The sequence below is a fragment of the Lonchura striata genome, chromosome 6, assembly GCF_046129695.1.
Source record: "Lonchura striata isolate bLonStr1 chromosome 6, bLonStr1.mat, whole genome shotgun sequence".
Lineage (NCBI taxonomy): Eukaryota > Metazoa > Chordata > Aves > Passeriformes > Estrildidae > Lonchura > Lonchura striata.
The window spans coordinates 66,879,787-66,898,005 of NC_134608.1; the positions used below are offsets into that span (position 1 = coordinate 66,879,787).

The following is an 18,219-nucleotide window of genomic DNA, read 5'->3' on the forward strand; positions in this document are numbered from 1 at the left end:
AGTACACCTCCAGGAAATTCCTGTTCAGGGAGGGAAAATTTTATTGTTTCTTAAAAGTACTCAAGTGGCCCAGATAATACTAATTGTGGGAGGTGGCCCTGGGTAGGATTCTCCAGGAATGACACGGGAAACCACAGTGGTATAAGGAAAAGTATTGCCCCTGGATTGCGGCCTTCCCCATGCAGATGAATGTATGTCTGTCATGCACTGTACACTCCCCAGTTCATGTCTGTCATTGGCTGTACTATCCCCCCTGTTCTAGAAAGTTCTCTGTTCTCGTTATTCCCAGTGGTTCTCTCTGTAAACCACTCCTTCCCTTTTTCCCTCATTGGCCCAGTTTATGTCACTCTACCCCTGCTCCTCCCTTACACCCCTTCCCTTTGGAGCTTTTGTACCCTAGCCACCCCTTCCCTTTCCAGTTTTATATTCTGGCCCCTCCTTCCCACTCACACTTGTAGCCTGCTTCCCCTGCGTGCAGGTGTCTCCCTGCTCCCGTTCCCATCTCTTTTGTCCTCGTTCTACCCTCCATGAACTCACGTGGACTGCAGCAGCTCAAGAGCCCTTCCGTCTTTTGGTGGAGATTTTATTACGCTGTCCAGGCACCTGTAGATCAGCCAGCAGTGGACTGCACTGGGGGACTTGATCCGAGGCCGCCTGTAATGAATGTCCTTGTATAATATGAAATGTACAAGTATTAAAACCTATGCCCCTTTCCAGGCAGACATCAGCTGTGTGCCCATGAACAGGCAGTGCCACTTGTGCCCTGAGGTGCAGAGCTGGGACTGGATCTCTCAGAGAGGAGCTGAGGGAGAGCAGAGCACCTTGCAAGCTGCAGGTCCCTGCCAGCCCCGCAGGGCTCCTGTGCCATCAACATCTGCTCTGCTCCAGTCTGGAACAGGGCCCAGCACGGTGCTGGGACCATCAGAGAGCTGAGGTGTGTGCTGGAATTCCATGCCCTCCCCATGGCGCAGCAGCCCTGCATTTCCCTGCTCCAGCCTTGGTCTCCAGCACAGCCATGGAGGCTCTTTGGGCTCCTGAGTGTTCCTGCAGCCCCAAGGGCAGCTGAGCTCTGCCTTTGGCACAGTCAGCCCTGGCCAGCGCAGGCCATGCTCAGCAAGTCCTTGTCTGTGCCCGGCCTTGCTGCCAGCCCCGGCAGCGGCTGCGTGGCCCCTCTGTGGCCCTGTGCTGGCCCAGCCATGGTGCCACAGCCCCTGTGCAGCCCAGCCCAGGACAGGAGCATTGCGGCTGGGAACGGCCCCTGTGCCGTGGGGCCCTGGGCAGCCTTGGGGCTCTGTGCCCCATGGCCTCCCTGCTGGGCAGCCTCTGCCAGCTCCTGCCGAGCCCGTGGCACCTGTGGGGCTGCACAGACAGCCCTGCCCGGGCTCTGCCGGCCTCTGGGCCAGCAGAGAGGCGGCCAGGGCTGGCCATGGCCGGGAACAGGCCCTGAGCCCCGCAGGAGGATGGAGCTGGGCCACAGCCAAACTCAGCCCAGGGCAGAGCTGGGCTCAGCAGCCAGGGCTGCCCAGGGCTGGCACAGACAGAGGCTGGCGCTGACAAATGTCCTGGGCCCCTCCCTGCTCTGTCCGTGCCCCAGGGGCACAGAGCAGCCTCCTCTCTGGGGCTCTTGCCTGTTTTCAATGCCTGCCCAGGCGCTGGCCCTGCCCCACAAGGCCTGGGCTGAGTCCTGCCCCTGCCCGCTCAGCCAGGCTGAGATGGACACTGATGGTTTCTGTGCCAGGCTCTCCCAGCCCAGCCCAGCTCCCTGCCAGCTCTGCCAGCTGCCCTGAGCTCTGGGCAGCACCAAGGGCCTCTCCCCAGCACAGCCCAGCCGGCTCTGGCCCCACAGCTCTGCTCAGCCCAGGCTGCTCTGGGCACTGCCCCACGGCCTCAGCCCCTGCCAAGGGCACAGCAGCAGCTGCAGCTCAGCCAGGACTCAGCCCCACCATGGGGGAAGGGGCTTGGCCAAGGCCAAAGGAGCTCCCTGGCTGCCCTGCTCCCCTCTGCCTCAGGTGCTGAGAGCTCTGCAGCCCCTCCTGCCATCCCATCTGCCCAGGCCAGCACAAGAGCCCTGGCCCTGGGGCCCTCCAGAGCTGCTCCTGCTCCAGGCCCAGGGCCCATCCCAGAGCTGGGGCAGCCACAAAGCTGTGCCCATTTCTGCTCATTGCTGCTCTGATGGGGGTGCATCCTCAGCCACTTGGAGGTTGCTGATGAAATTTCCTACTCCAGAGACCTCTTCTTTCTTGAGCTCTTCAGTTACAGAATTCAGTGAGAAAAGCTTATAAATATTTGTTCAAAATGCACAAAAAAGAAAAGCTGCTGGGAATATATTACGTTTTCAATACTGCTCTGTTTAATGAAACAGATTACAGAAGTGTATTCAAAGTCAATATACTGTATTAAAAACAATGCAGAGAGGACTGTTTTGTCCTGTTTTCTTTTCCTGTATATAGAATGATATCAGCAATGTCCAATTGATATTGACCCCCAGCACCTTATAATGCAGCCTGAAGTGATATGAAAATCAAGACTCTTCATGTCTGACAATCAAAAACACTTGGTCCTCTCTCCCTCCCCACTATATTCTGAGGCATTTCTGAGACCGACAAGAATCAAGGACTCTGAGAATGAAAGGAAATACTGTTATTCTGTGTTGCCCCATGGAACCAAGGGTCCCTCATGACTTGTGTAACCAGGGCTCCATTGTGACACTGCAGCACCAAGGAATTCATTGTGGCACTCTAAGGCCGCATGGAACCAAGAGGCCACAGTGACCCTGCAGGGCTTTGTGGAACCATGCAGAGCTTTGTGACAGAGCAGGACCTCGTGTCATGATGGGGCCATGGTGACACTGCAGGGCTCCATGGAACCAAGGGGCCTGAGCTGCTCCTCATGGACTCCTGAATGAAGGAAACATGTTTGACACTGTGGTGACCCTTGGGACCAAGAGGCCATTGTGACACTGAGGGACCAAGGAGAGCATTGCTGCCCTGCCAGACCTCATGGAACCAAAAATCCACTGTGACACTGCAGGGCCTTGGGGGACATGGTGACATTGTGACAGTGCAGGGCCCAAGGATCCAAGGGACTTTGTGACACCAAGGGGTCCCATGAGAGCAAAGGGACATTGTGACACTGGGAGGCCTCATAGAATCATGGAGACCATTGGGACACTCTGGGGCCTCATGGAACCATGGTGACACCAAGCTGGCTGGGAGTGTCGATCTGCTGGAGGGTAGGAGGGCTCTGCATGGGACCTGGACAGGCTGGATCCAGGGCCCAAATCCAACAAGGTGAGGTTTAACAAGTCCAAGTGCCGGGTCCTGCACTTTGGCCACAACAACCCCTGCAGTGCTACAGGCTGGGGACAGAGGGGCTGGACAGCAGCCAGGCAGAAAGGGACCTGCAGGGACTGATGGACAGCAGGCTGGACATGAGCCAGCAGAGTGCCCAGGTGGCCAAGAAGGCCAATGGCTCCTGGCCTGGATCAGGAATGGTGTGGCCAGCAGGAGCAGGGCAGTGATTCTTCCCCTGAGCTGGGTACTGGTTGGGCAGCACCTTGAGTGCTCTGTCCAGTTCTGGGCCCCCCAATTTAGGAAGGACATAGAGGCCTGGAGCATGTCCAGAGAAAGGCAACAAGGCTGGTGAGGCGTGTGGAGCACAAGTGCTATGAGGAGTGGCTGAGGGAGCTGGGATTGTTTATCCTGGAGAAGAGGAGGCTCAGGGGGGACAAGGCAGTGTGAGGGCACAGGTTGGACTTGATCTCCAAGGTCTTTTCCAAACTTACTGATTCTGTGATTCTCTGAAACCACCATTGGAGCAGTTGCAGGAGGAGCCCTGGGCCTCCTCTTCAGAAGCTCCAGCAGCCCAGGTCCCTCAGCTTCTCCTCACAGCCCCAAAGCCCATCCTGTCAGTCCTGCAGAGCCTCTGCAGCTCCTCCTCACTGCCCAGAACAGGGAGCCCCAGAGCCAGACACAGCAGCCCAGATGTGCCCCCCTGGCCTGGGGTGCCTCTGGCAAGGCAGCAGCACCAGGCACTGCAGGAGCCTGCAGACAATTCCTGCAGCACTTGTGGGATGATCCTGCTCCCCAAGGGATGTTCCCATGGTGCCAAGTCAGGAACTGCAATGGGGAGTGGGGCCAGAGAGGAAAGGGCAAACAGGAATGGGCTGTGTGCAGGGCAGGGAACAGGGGTGGGCAACAGGAAGAAATCTGTAGCAGGAAGAGGAAAGAAAACAAAGGTGAAGCCAAGGAAATGCTCAGGGCAGTTTGGGGGTGGCTGCCAGGCAGCTCTGGCTCTGAGCAGCAGCGTCTGCAGAGGGACAGGAAACTCCCAGCTGATGGGAACAAACTTTCTGGCTGACTGCAGAGGCCAAGACAAAGCTGAGTGGTTTCCCTGGTGTCCCCCAGCCCTTCCTGGTCCCAGGGGCTGATGGCATTTGTGCTGCCTCAGGTTCATGTCCCCACAGCACCAGCATGCGGATGCTCCCGCCTGCTGTGTGCAATGCAAACAGGGGCTCCTGACGTTTCTTTGTGGACAACATTAAAATGTACTACAAAGAAAAATAACCTCCAAAAGGAAAACAAGAAGTATCAAAATTTACTCGTATTAAAAGTGTTTTGCAGAAATTGGGCAGCAGTTTAATGTTCCTGAAAGCATCCAGTCATCAGTCTCCACACTGCACCTTTGAGCTCCTGGTTCCTCAGGCTGTAGATGAGGGGGTTCAGGGCTGGAGGCACCACCGAGTACAGAACTGACACTGACAGATCCAGGGATGGGGAGGACATTGAGGTGGGCTTCAGGTAAGCAAATGTGCCAGAGCTGACACAGAGACCACAGCCAGGTGAGGGAGGCAGGTGGAAAAGGCTTTGTGCCGTCCCTGCTCAGAGGGGATCCTCAGCACGGCCCTGAAGATCTGCACATAGGAGAAAACAGTGCACACAAAACAGCCAAAATATAGAAGAGCACTTGGCACAATAAGCCCAAGTTCCCTGAGTTTGGAGTGTGAGCAGGAGATCTTGAGGATTTGCGGGATTTCACAGAAGAACTGGCCCAGGGCATTGCCATTGCACAGGGGAAGGGAAAATGTATTGGCTGTGTGCATGAGAGCATTGAGAAAGCCACTGGCCCAGGCAGCTGCTGCCATGTGGGCACAAGCTCTGCTGCCCAGGAGGGTCCCGTAGTGCAGGGGTTTGCAGATGGACACGTAGCGGTCGTAGCACATGATGGTCAGGAGGGAAAACTCTCCTGAAATGAAGAAGGCAAAAAAAAATAGTTGGGCAGCACATCCTGTGTAGGAGATGGTGCTGGTGTCCCAGAGGGAATTGTGCATGGCTTTGGGGACAGTGGTGCAGATGGAGCCCAGGTCGCTGAGGGCCAGGTTGAGCAGGAAGAAGAACATGGGCGTGTGCAGGTGGTGGCCGCAGGCTACAGCGCTGATGATGAGGCCGTTGCCCAGGAGGGCAGCCAGGGAGATGCCCAGGAAGAGGCAGAAGTGCAGGAGCTGCAGCGGCCGCGTGTCTGCCAGTGCCAGCAGGAGGAAGTGGCTGATGGAGCTGCTGTTGGACATTTGCTGTGGCTGAACATGGGCACCTGTTCATGGAGAAAGGGACAGTGAAGAGTTAGAGGAGATGCCTGTAACTAAAAACAAAGACATTTCCCATACACCCTCTTCTGTAGCACACTTGGATGTACTTTTGTGTTTAAGAGTTCTGAGGTTTTCTTTATAAGCTCCCCAGTATTTTCCCAGTATTCCTGGATATCAAAATCTCTGCATTTCTGCTTCCCTCAGGGAGAGCAGAGCAAGTTCTGTGAGGGAAAGTGATGAGTGGAGAATGAAGGGAGATAGTCTGTCATTCTGACCTATTCAGAATTTCTCTGGGCATTAGACTTTCTCAGCTGGAGTATTATCACCTTCCCATACTTCCACTAAAAACTGCCAGGTACTGCTGAGAGCAGATGGATCCACCACAACCCAGATCCACATTTGTAGCCAAGGACTCACTTTGCTCATTTCATCAACCCAGCAGCATTTTCAGTCTCAGAACTTTTGCTTTCCCCATCAATCTTATGACTCAAAGATGCTCATGGACAGGTTTGCACTCTGCATTGAAGCTCCCAGCTTGGACTGAAATCTCAGGGAGACTTCCAAGTGTCCCTCTGATGGCACTGGATGAAGGGAGGTGCAGCTCCTTCCCTGGCTGCACTGCCAGCATTGCCCAGAGCCGGGCACTGGGGACAGCTGTGTCACCCTGAGCCAGCTGTGCCCCTGCCAGAGCCCCCAGTGCCGGGCAGCTGCTCCCAGCCCTGTGCTCTGCAGAGGGAACTGGGCCCGGGGCTGCAGAGCTGCCCCACGGCTCTGCTGCAGCTCTGCCTGCACAGGAGGGGCTGCACGCCTTGGAGCCCCGGCCCTGAGGGCAGAGGCTTGGCTGGGGCACAGGAGGGAGGGGGCTTGTGCAGAGGGAGGGGCTGCACTGGAGGGGATCCTCTGGACATCTCTAAACTCTCCCTGCCACAGCATTTCTGGGTTTTCTTTTCTCGCCTTCCCTGATCTTCTCTCTGCTTCCTGGAGATTTTCCTCCTGCAGGTGTTTCCCTGTGCCTGATCTCACCCTGCCAGCACTCCCAGACCCCAAATCTCTGTGCACTCTCCTTGGCCTGACAGAACCCTGCCTGTTTGCAGGGCACTGGCTGGGGGCAGGTTCTGTTTGCAGCTTGGAGAAAGGACAGCTCAGACTGAGCCCAGTGACTCCAGCAAAGGTGATGCTGCTGGTGTCCATGGGCAGACTGGCTGCAAGCACATTAGGGATCTCTTTTGAATCTACTGATCACTAAAATAACAGTTCTAATGTCTCATGCACTTGTAAAAATTCATAATCCACCATTAATATTTATCCCCCTTCCCTGCCACTCTCCAATAATAGGAAAGTGAATAAAAAGTCTTAGGATATTTCCTCCTTTTTATCAAAATCTTTGTCTTGGGAAAATTCTATGAATGATCAGAAACCCTCAGCATGTCAGAACTTCATGAGTATTTTCAGCTCCCCTGCACCAGAAATACTCAGAGTTGTACTCACAGGGTCTGTGGGCATTGGGATGTTCCAGCTTTAGGAGATCTCTCCAGGAGCTGCAGCTGCCTTGTCCTGCAGCCAAAGGTTCCTGTGCCAAGGGCTGGCAGTGATTCTGCTCCGGGCACTTCTCAGCCCCTTCCCAGCCCTGACTGATTGAAGCTCTCTGTGCCTCTGTGCTGTGCCCGGGCTGGCTGCAGGCAGTGCCCCAGCCCTGCTGGGCTGGCAGAAGAGCTGCTCAGCAAGAGAAATGTGCTTTTGAAGCTCTGCTTGGTTACCAGCATCACCCTCTGTGCCAGGAGCCTGGCCCAGCTCAGCAGCACAGACACAGCACAAGGACTTTAATGACCCTCTGGGGCTTTGTGCTCAGGCCCTGAACATCAGGCCCTGAGAAGGAGCTGCAGAAACCTCTGCAGAACTCCAAGTCAGAATCCAACTCCAAAGTTTCTTGGACTTTTAATGGGTCCCACTGAGGGACACGACTGAGAAAGTGTCCCCAGACCCCAGGCAGAGCAGAGAACTGGAGGCACTGATGCCAGGTGGGGACAAAGAGAAGCCAAGTCTTGGTGCCCTGGGGCACAGCAGGGTCTGTGCCACCAAAGGCTGTGAGGAGACACCTTGTCCTGAGGCCCTGGGGCCTCCTGGCACAGCCCCAGCCAGGCTGGGCACTGTCAGCCCCTGCTCCTGCCCTCAGCATCCCCCCCTAGCCCACATCCCAGTGGCCTCAAGGATCTGCTGGAAGGAGTCCCTGGGGAGCCTTGGTCAGGAATGGCCCTGGGGGCTCCTTCATGCTCCCAGGGACTGAAGGTTTTTCAAAGGACTTTGGCTTTTGCTTTTGCCTTGGAGTCTGTGAGAGCTTTGTGCAATCATGGCCTCCAATTATCTCCTGAAATTAGTCCCTGAAGAGTCTTTGTAAGTCACAGTACTTAGTGGGGCTCATTAATGCTTCAAGGTACTTCAGTTCTTTTAAGGTACTTGGTGTTTCACTTTTGTTACAGACTTTGTGAGAAGTTTGTGCAATCATGGCCCCAATTATCTGCTTTAATGAGTCCTTTGAGAGCTTTGTACTGACACTCAGTGGGGCTCATTAATACTCTGAGATACTCAACCTTTGTGAGGGTCTTTGAATTCTTCTTCGAAAATGAGAGGTTTTTGTACCATTTTGAGTGTCTGAGAGGTTTTTGTGCCATCCTGGCCTCCAGTTCTCTCCTCCAAGGAGTCCATCAGGAACGGTTGTTGGGGATGGACCTCAGTGGGTCCCATTAATACCTGGAGAAACTTTGGGGTTTTTTTCTGACTTTTGCCTCCTGGAAAGGTTTGTGCAATCTCCTCTCAGGCCTTGAGGTTCCAGGGCTCAGCTCCAAAGGCACCACGGGGCTCATTAGGATCAAGCAAGTCCTGACAAACCATGGCTGTGCCTCGATTTCCCTCTTGTCTGGGGCAGTTCATCAGGAAGTTTCTGTAGTGGTTTTGGTTCACCATTTTGAGATTTCTTAGCCAATGCTTCAATTAGTGGCGTGGGTTCAGTGTTGGCTAATTACCAGTGCACTCACTAGAATATACTTACTCATTTCCAGCTGTGAGATAGGATTAGGAGAAAGGCAAAGTCGGCTCAAAACTTTAAAAGGGTATAAATAAAATTTTATTAACAATAACTAAAGAAAGAGTAATAATAATCAGAACAAAATTTTCAGAACACTTCCTCTCTCCATATAACCTGACAATGTAAAGAGAAAAAACCTAAAATTTTCAGTCAATTTACCACCTCTAGAATATTCTAATCTTTCTTCAGTTCACATCAGGAGAGAAGTACCTCTGGTTAATGTTATGGAGAATTCTCCACAAGAAAACAGTTATCTCATGTCTATTCATTTCCACGAATAACCACTGCCTGGAAAAATCTTCAATTGTGAAGTCCCTCCCATGTTTTCACAACATTTCCCACAGCTGTGTTTAGCGGCCATGCCAACTTATTGGGTATTAGTTTCAAGAGGAGTTGTTTAAGAGCAAAGGATATCTTCATCTATTTATGAAATCATCTTCATCTCTGGGAACAGCGGTCTTCCTCTCTCCCTGAGGGCACAGGGTCTCATCACTTTTCTCTCTTTCCCTGTTCAAACTTCTCATGGGATCACAGCTACTGCAACATTTGCTCACTTTAGCATGGAGGCCTTTGCTGAAACAAGTCATCTCCCCATACTTTTCAATGCCTTATAGGGAAAAAGAGAGTCTGATGTATCAATGACATCCTTCTCCACAGCTTTAGCAGAGGATTCCAGCCCCAAGATCAAGGCATCTCCTCATCCCTCCCATCTGGGACTCAACTTCCTCTTCCCTGCCCTTGGTGTGTTCATGCTGCTCCTCTGTGTGCCTGCCCTGTGTCCTTTTCTCTCATGGGAGGGAGGATGGCAGCACTGGCAGAGTCAATATCTCCCGGGGCTGCAGATGGTTCCGTGAGCCCGGCCGGGCTCGGTGCTTGCGGCCGGAGCTGTTTTGCCATGGAGGTTTCTGCAGCGGCTGCGCTGGGGCTGTGTCAGGCTGGGCCGCGCTGGGGCAGGGCCAGGATCTCAGCAGCCAGGCCAGAGCCCAGCAGCAGCACGGCCGGGGCCGATGGCTTCTCCTGCCCTGCCCGCCGGCTGCGGGCGAAGCCCAAGGGCGGCAGAGCCTTGGCCGAGCCGGCCCGGCCCGGGGCTGCTCCTGGGGCCCGGCGGATCCTGGCCGGGCCCGGGCTGGCGGCGGGGCAGGGCTCGGCAGGGCCAGATGTCAGCACCCGCAGCCACGGCCCGGCCTCGGCCCCGCGGCCTCCCCTGCCCTGCCCGGCAGCCGATGGCGCCTGGCGGCTCCCTGGGAAGGGGCCCGGCCCCACGGCAGGAGCCGCCCGGCCCCACGGCCGAGACGGGGCTGGGCCGGCCTCGGCACCTCTGTGGGGCCAGAAGGGAGAGAGACCCAGCCAGGCTTTCTCATCTCTAACTTGTGTCTGCACAGAGGCGTCTGCAGCTTCCTTAGTGCTTTAACAGACTGTCAGCTCTCAAAGCTAATTACTGATTGGTTTTTGTCAGACACACAGGAAACTGCTAGCAGCTTCTCTCAGGACATCACTTCTGTGATGCAAAACCACCACAGCAGCACAGAGCACAGAGCTCCTTTGTTGTAGTGGCCATGTGCCCGAGGCCTCAAAACCCCTCCTTGGGAGATCTCTGGGCACTCTCCAAGGTGTTTTCAAATGAAAACATTCAGCTCAGAGTCTAAGAAAATCACCAGAGAACAGGACCAGCCTGACCTGCCTGTCCTGGCTACTTTTGTCTGGGAGCACTCCTTGGATATATGGAATTTGGGGGGCAAATTCTAATTTTGGCCATGGTTCCTGGACATGAAGACCTGTTCTTTTCCATAGGAATAAAGGAACAGAGCCCTAGTGTTTCCCCGGGTGGATGAGAGATAATCACCAGAGGACATGGCCAGCCAGAACTGGCAGGTTTTTTTCTGCAAGATAGCCTTGCATATAGGAAATTTTTTATGGAGAGTACCAATTTTGACAATGGGTATGTTAAGAGAGGGACAGTTCTTTTCCAAAGCAAGGAAAGCACAGAGCCCCAGTACTCCCAGAGCTGATGAGAGGCAGCCCTTGACATCCCAAGATCAGCCAGACCTGTCAGGTGGCCACAGGGAGGCCAAGCCAGCCAGACCTGGTCCATGTTCCCTCAGTTCCATGGGGCCCCACAGTGTCCCAATGGTCCCTTGCTTCCAGGAGGCTCTGAGGTGTCACAATGCCCCCTTGGTGACACGAGGCCCTGAAGGGTCGGAATGGTCTCCATGGTTCCATCAGGCCCCACAGAGTCATAATGGTCTCTGGGTCCATGAAGCCCCGCAGTGTCACCATGGCCCCTTGGTTCCATGGGCTCCAGTGGTGCCACAATGATCCCCTTGGTTCCATGAGGTGCCCACAGTGTCACAGTGATCTCCATGGGAAGGAAAGAACCGAGCCCCAGTGTGGTGGGGGCAGCCACCAGAGGCCAAGGCCAGTGAGACTTGATGGTACTGGCAGATTTTGTCTGGGAGCAACCCTTGGATATAGGGAATTTTATAGGTGGAATCCCAATTTTAGACATGGACAATTGGAGGAGGATGGTTCTTTCCAAAGGAAGGAAAGCACGGAACACCAGCGTTAGAGGGGCAGATGAAAGGCAGCCACCAGGGGCCAAGGGCAGCCAGACCTCTCTTTCCTGGTAGCTTTTGTCTGAAAGCAACCCTTGGATATAGGAAATTTGGGAGTTGGAAGCCCAATTCCCGCAATTTCTGCATAGATAAGGATGGTTCTTTTTTCCATAGGGAGGAAAGCACTGTTGTGTTCTGCCGCTGCAAAGGGCGCAACAACTGCCCCAGGCCCCAGAGTCTCAGACCTCAGGCAGACACCAATGACCAACAGGGAAAGGAAGGCAACAGGACAGGTCTTGCTTTAGAAAACTGAGGATTCTTCATTTTCCCAGGGACCAACACAAGAAACGAGGTGGTAGGGTCAAGACTTTTATATTACAGGGTAGGGGTGGAGTTTAGGATCAAGGTCCAATATTAAGAGGAGCAGGAGACTGCAAAGGGGTGGATTGAGGAGGACAATCAATGGAAAAAACTACAGTGGGGACATTGCAGCACAATTTAAGCCAATAAGGGTACAGAAAAAGAAGAACATTCTGGGGCCATTCCTCATTTGATCAGATAGGGTAGAGTGTCTTTTCCTGGGCTTTCAGGGGCAAACCTCACAGTGTGGAGGGGTGGAAACTTCTTTAAGTCACGCTCTCGCCGGATGCTGTGTCTGGGTAAAATTCCCACCTCATTGGGCAGGGGCACTCTACACCTTTGGTGCCATTATTTCTTTTCTGGCTGTTTTATACAATGAAATAAAACTCCAGCATCTGTGGAACCACCCTTCAATCCTTCCCAGGCTACTCCTGTTCTGTCCTCAGTCTGCACACAACTGAACCCCGAGCCTGCAGCCTCTACCTGCTGGTTATGTGATTACGCCTTCAAACCCCATCTTGGGAGATATTTGGGTCCTCCCCAAGATCTGTGAAAATGGAAAAATAGTTATCAAAGTTATTTTCTCCCAAGTCTAGCAGTGACAGCACAATGGTAAATATCTCTAAACTGAATGAGAGTGGATTTAAATTTGTTAGAAGGAGGAAATATTTACAGTGATGAGAGTGGCACAAAATGGCAAATGTTTTTCCAGAGAAGTGGATTTCCCATCCCAGGAATGCTCAAAAATCAGGGAGTGTGTGCAACCTGACCCAGTGAAATCCCCTCCCCTCCCCAAGGATGGAATTCCTGTTGTGTGGGTTCTCGGATGTGCTGGGTGCCCTCACAACAGTTCTGGCCAAAATGTCTGCTGAGGGCAGCCAGGCTGCTGCAGGGCAGTGACCTCACAGCCATCACCATGGCAGCCCTGTCCCCTGGGCCTGGCTCTCCCCTTTCCTCTGCCCCTGCCTTGTCTCTGCTGGAATGAAGAGTTTTGTCATTAATATCTTGTCCCCAAGGTGCTGGGCCAATGGCTTCCCAGTCAGGCTCCTGGAGCAGAAGTGGCTTTTCAGAGCCCAGCCAGAAATGAGCCCTGAGGCAGCAGCTCTGCAGCGCTGGCCACCAGGCCGGGTTGCAAGGGAGGCTTCTGGCCATGCCCTGCAAGCAGCTGCTGCTGCCAAGGTGCCTTTGGTGCCTCGGGCTGTCCCTGGCACAGCTCCCAGCACGGCGCTCTGCCCTTGTGCCCGAGGCCTTCCCTGTGCTGGGGCTGGCCTGGGGCTGTTCCTGCAGCGGGACCTGCCCTGCTCCTGGCACAGGAAAGGCAGTTCCTGCTGGAGCAGGAGGCTCTGCCTGCAATGGGCTCAAACAACTCCAGCAAGGCCCTGCTGACTTCAAAATTGCTTCCTAGAGCAGAATATCCTATAGGTGTTATAGATTCTGGACTGGGGAGTAAATAACTCTGGTTAAGAGCTTACTGTCTAGTCATGATCTGATTGTATTTATATAAATATATCTGGTATTCCATCATTAATCCTGTAGGAAAAATTGCATTGACAAATTGTTCAATTCTACCTGTCCAATCATTTATACATAAACCTTTGACAAATTCTGGGGCTGGGTCTGGATCCAGTCACTCCAAGTCTCCTCTGTTAAAAGGAATTTTAGAAGTCTGGAGGCTCTGCAGGGCTTTTAGAACCCATGGTGGCTGCTGGGTGTCTCCATCTCATGACTCAGCAGGAGTTTCTCCAATAATGAAATAAAGCTTTTGCCTGAAGCTCCCACTCTGCACATGACAGGAGTGTGTGTGACATCCTGGCTCTTTGGCAGCCTGGGGACTCCTGGGATGTCACCGTGGAGCCCCCGTGAGTGCCTGTGACAGATCGGTGCCTTTGCAGCCCAAGGTTGCCCTGGGATGTCACCATGGAATGGCTGTGACTGCCTCTGACCACACGGCTCTTTGCCATCCCCAGAAACCCTTGGGAGGTCTCCATGGAGCCCCTGTCTCTGTGTGTGACATTCCAGCTCTTGAACAGCCTGGAGACTCTTGGAAAGTCCCCATGGAACCCCTCTGAGATCCTGTGACAAATCTCATTCTAAGGAGGCAACCATCACCAGGAAACCCTGTTGCTATGGTCAGTTTCCATGGCAACCATCTCCAGCCCCTGTTGCTATGGTCAGTTTCCATGGCAACCATCCCCAGCCCCTGTTGCTATGGTCAGTTTCCATGGCAACCATCCCCAGCCCCTGTTGCTATGGTCAGTCCCTGGGCAGCTCCATGGAGACCCCATGCCAGGGGTGGTTGCCATGGACACCAGCTCAGGCCTGGAGCCAGAATCTGTTTCCATGGCAACCATTGGCACTCCCATCCCCAGGGTCATGGATCCAGAACCACAGAATTGGCTGAGCTGGGAGGGACTCATCAGGATCCTCAAGTCCAACTGCTGGCCCTGCACAGGACACCCCAACACTGCCAGCCTGGGCCTGGCAGCACTGTCCAAACGCTGCTGGAGCTCAGAGAGCCCTGGAGCTGGGACCCTTCCCTGGGGAGGCTGGGCAGTGCCCCAGCAGCCTCTGGGCAAAAAACTTTTCCTGGGATCCAACCTAAGCCTGCCTCGACTCAGCTGCAGGCGCTCCCTCCACTCCTGTCCCTGGGCACCAGAGTGAAGAGGTTCCCTCAGCCCCAGCCAGGGACCCGCTCCCAAGGCTGCTGCCATGGCCACCAGGGCTGACACCAGCTGGGATGCTCCATTTCCAGGGGCCAGGGTTCAGGAATAGGATTCCCCAATTTCCTGCTCTCGCTAAAACCCTGCTGGCGCTCGTTGCCTTCCCACCATCCATTGAAGGAAAAAAGGGAAAGATCCCAGGCTGGGATAAGAACAATTTATTGGGAACAGCAACAAGACCAGGACCAAACAGGAACAGAAGCAATATTGATAACAGAAGGGATAAGAAAAACTATTTCCACAGAAAACTACATCACCAATGACTGTCTCTTCCTGGCCACGTGTTTCCTCCTGCATGGAAAGGACACCCTTCTCCTCAGGTAAAGACAGAGACAGAGTCCCTTTCCTGCCCCTGGCAATGACCTGAGGTGGGAGTGAATGTAGTGACAGGGCCATGGCCAGACCCTCATGTTCTTCTATCCCACATCAGGTCATTGGCAGGGGCAGGAAAAGGGACAGGTGTCTTCCCAGCATGGATCACAGGGAACATTGATCACCAGGGCTATCCCTAACAGGGTCCTCCAATGGGGGATGAAACTGGACCAGTGCACAAAGCTCTTCCTGCAGCTGGGGAATTTTCAGGAGTTCCCTTACTGGTGGCTCCGTTGGTGTTTGGTCAAGTCAGAGCTCCAGGTGAAGCTCTTCCCACACTGGGGACACAAGTAGGGCCTCTCCCCAGTGTGGATGCGTTGGTGGCTGACAAGAGTGGAGTTTTGCTTGAAGCCCTTGCCACAGTCGGGGCAGAGGAAGCGCCTCTCCTCGGTGTGAATCCGCTCATGCAGGAGGAGATTTGAGCTGCTCTGAAACCTCTTCCCACAAGTGGGGCACATGTAGGGCCTCTCCCCAGTGTGGATGCGTTGGTGGATGATGAGGTCAGAGCTCCAGCTGAAGCCCTTCCCACATTCCCCACACTTGTAGGGCCTCTCCCCAGTGTGGATGTGTAAGTGCCTGACAAGATGGGAGTTGCAGCTGAATCCCTTCCCACACTCCCCACACTCGTAGGCCCATTCCCCGGTGTGGATCATCAGGTGTCGTTTCAGATTGTTGCTCTTCCTGAAGCTCTTCCCACACTCCAAGCACTTGTAGGGCTTCTCCCCATCAGGAAGCTTCTCAGGGACCACCAGCTCCGAGATCTGGCTGAAGCTCTGCCCACCTTCCTGGCCTAGAGTGGGTCTTTCCTCCTCAGAGCATCCTGGGCTGGGCTTGCAGCCCCTCCTCCTGTGAGATCTCCAGGGATTTTCCTCCCTGTTGGATTCCTGCGCTGTGGAGTTGCTCAAAACAGCTTCTTCCATGAGGTTCTGCTGCAGGGATTTGTCTTTCCTGGTCTCCATCCGCAGCTCCTGCTCTGGGGGAGGAAGGACAAGGAGAGGATGGGATTTGCCTCTGTGCCACAGGGAAGGTCAAGGAGATCCCCCCAGAGTGTCCCCAGCAGTAGGGCACCGGCAGCGGGGCTGTCCTGCCGCCGGGGGCTGTGCTGGGCTGGGAGATGGAGCAGGAGAGAGGGAGAAAGGGGCACTGACTTCCTCCTCACCTGACTCAGTGTCCCAGGGCATCTTCCTCTTCCTCGCAACCTTCTCGTCCATCTGGCGAATGTTTGGGTACGGGAAATCCTGTTTTGGGAGGAAAACAAGGGATGAGCACAGTGAATTTTGTACTGGCTTCAAAGCAAACCAGGGGGACAGTCTAAGCCAGAATGACAATTGAATAAGAAGATTAAGATCACGGCAATGATACAGAAACACTGGCTTAATCTGACAGAGTCAGGATATAACCTGACAACCCGTTGGTCAGGGTGGTGGTAGCTGTCTGATGAAATGGTGGCTGCAGTCCGGCTGGAGTGATGAACGTGATTCTGTCAAAGCGGTGATCCTGTAGAAGGGTCTGGTCTTCCTCTGAAGGTCCAGTGGTGCTTATGGAGCTCTTGTCCTCTGGGAATCCAGTAGGCAAGGTGGTCGTGGTGTTCCAAGGGTGAGATTATATCCAGGTAGGAATGCTTGGTTCCTCCCCCTGGGCAGAGCATCCCACAATGGGATGATGTAATTTTATCAGTCCTGCAGTGACACTCAATGGCCCATTAACAGAAGATGGCCCTGGTGTGCGTTATCAGGGCTGAGCCATGGAAGAGATAAAGAACACTGCCCCACCTGTTGATAACAGTTTATGGAGATGGTGACTGAAAACACTTTTGGTTACATCTGACACTGTAACCTGAAACAGTGAGGCAATCCCTGCTCGGGGTGGGGGGTGAACACCACCCCCCTTACCCAAACTGGCTCCGGTGTAAAACCCCCACCCTGGGAAGGCCACGCACACAGGGGACAATGTCACACTTGCCCCACTTCAGGGGAGATCTCTGTCCCTGTCTCTCCCTTGCTTTCCCCCCTTTTCTCTTTCTTTCCATCTCTCTCTCTACCTCACATTTACTGTACAATAAAATCCACTTTGGATTTGGTCTCCTTAGCACCTGAATTGGGGCAGAGGCATCTTTCTAATTATTTTATTAACCAGATTGCAACATTATTTTGGCACAGTGAGTTCAGGACACTGTTGTCTGACCCCAAGTTCCTTTGACAACAGCCTGGTTCCCTCCTCTAAGGAGGTTGTGGTTCTTTCTGAAGGAACACTTGGAAACTTGGATGCAGCTTCTTCTGAGCGACTTTTGGGAGAGCTTATGAGGGTGTTGTGGGTGGTCAGTGTAAAGAAAATATTTTCTTGTCCTTCCCTGAAAAGTTTGTTAAAATCACTGGAAGAAAGGGAACAAATGATACCAGTGATAATGACAAGGATCATTCACCAAACGGTGAGGAACACAAGGCTACTAAAATCCTACAAGAAGCCTGGCTCAAGTAGCTAAATTCCCAAGTAACTCCCGATTTCAGAGGCTTGGGGGGAGAATCATTATTTTCTTTGTCCTTGTTGCCTTTGTAACAGCTACACAGACCTTTTCCTTCCTTTTAATAATCTTTATTGGGCCAAATTTCCATGTTTCTTTTTTTGGAACCTGCCTGCATATGAGTTGGAGCTGTGCTGGAACTGATGAATTTTGGAATTGCTTCTGTTCTTGGTTTATTAATGTTTGGGATTTGTTTGGGTTTCCATCACAAGTGACTTGTGGGAAGAGCAAATCTTCCTCAAGGCATTTTATGGAGGGTTAAGTTTAATTTCTGCTGAGTTTGCTTTGTCCAGTGCTCAGAGGATGCTCAAGGGGTCTCTGGTTTTGGTTTGGCACCAATTTTCTTCTGATTTGTCTTTATAACTTAAAAACACTTTAAAAATGGCTAAAAAGATTATTGACCAGACATGTCAAAAATCCCACTATTTAGAAGGTATTTGAGGTGGAATTTATGGTTTGGGAACATATTGTGGAGGATCTGTGGATTCTTGGGGGATATCTGGTAGTATTTTCCATACCTTTCCATTCCATATGCAAATGTGGATTGGTCTGTCACCTCAAAATGACTCAATCCCACGCAAAACTCCTCAATCTTACCCCAAAATAGGTGAATCCCACCTGAAAATGGCTGGTTCCCACCTCAGTCCCATGCCAAAATAATTTGATTCCTCAGCCTCCAGGGTGAGATAGAGTTGGAAGGAGATTGGGAGAAGTGAGATCCAAATTTGAGGTTGTGGGATCAGAATTGTGTGGGGCTGGGTGGTTGTGATTTATTTTGATAATAAATAAAACGATCAGAATTACTGATTTCTGTCCCATTCATTTTCTGTCAGTTCTGGTTTGCTTTTCAGAGTGCTGCCTTCTCAGCTGATTTTGTGACCTCCTGTCCCAGACTGAAAAGCAAGATGTGTTCTATTTGCCATCTGTATGGCAGTTGTCCTGTGTTAAGTGGGCAGTTTTTCCTTATCTCTTCCACAGTCAATCCTCCCTCAGGGGAGACATCTGCTGATAATGGGCTATTGAATGTC

The 18,219-nt window shown here is 53.0% G+C and overlaps 1 protein-coding gene and 1 pseudogene across 1 annotated transcript in view; one reads left to right on the top strand and one right to left on the bottom strand.

Moving 5' to 3' along the window:
* LOC144246355 (uncharacterized) overlaps positions 1–18,219 on the top strand; it is a 511,900-nt gene that overhangs the window by 348,283 nt on the left and 145,398 nt on the right. The gene's annotated exons all lie outside the window — the stretch shown is intronic.
* LOC144246421 (olfactory receptor 14A16-like) lies at positions 4,638–5,566 on the bottom strand (annotated as a pseudogene).